This window comes from Equus asinus, chromosome 28 (assembly GCF_041296235.1).
Source record: "Equus asinus isolate D_3611 breed Donkey chromosome 28, EquAss-T2T_v2, whole genome shotgun sequence".
In the NCBI taxonomy this organism is placed as follows: domain Eukaryota; kingdom Metazoa; phylum Chordata; class Mammalia; order Perissodactyla; family Equidae; genus Equus; species Equus asinus.
This window is the reverse complement of record NC_091817.1, coordinates 24,568,796-24,569,228: the sequence shown is the minus strand read 5'-3', so window position 1 is coordinate 24,569,228 and position 433 is coordinate 24,568,796.

Genomic DNA, 433 nt, shown 5'->3' with positions numbered 1-433 from the left:
CTCCCCCTACGCCTGCACACCACACTCCCACTTCACTTCTTTCACCACCACCAGCCCTTTGCTTCCTCTGAGCTGAGCGCTCCACCGGCTGGCCCCTTGACCTCAACCCCGAGGGCCTGCACCCTGGCCAAGGGTGTCGAGAGGGAGGAGGGCTGGGCAGCGCGGCACCCCGCAGGGTCCAAGACTTGCCTCAGCTCTGTGCCCTTGGGCAAGAGATGTTGCCTCTCTGGGTCTCAGTTTCCCCATGGGTAGGAAAGGGAGAATGATCCCTGCCTGACCCGAGGACCAATGAGACTGACGATGGCAAGGACCTCAGGCAAAGGCTGGGTCACTGCCTGGCTTCAAATACCAGCCCCATCATTTACTGGCTGGGTGACTCTGGACAAGTGACTGAACTTCTCTGAACCTCGGTTTCCTCTCTGTGAAGCAGAGA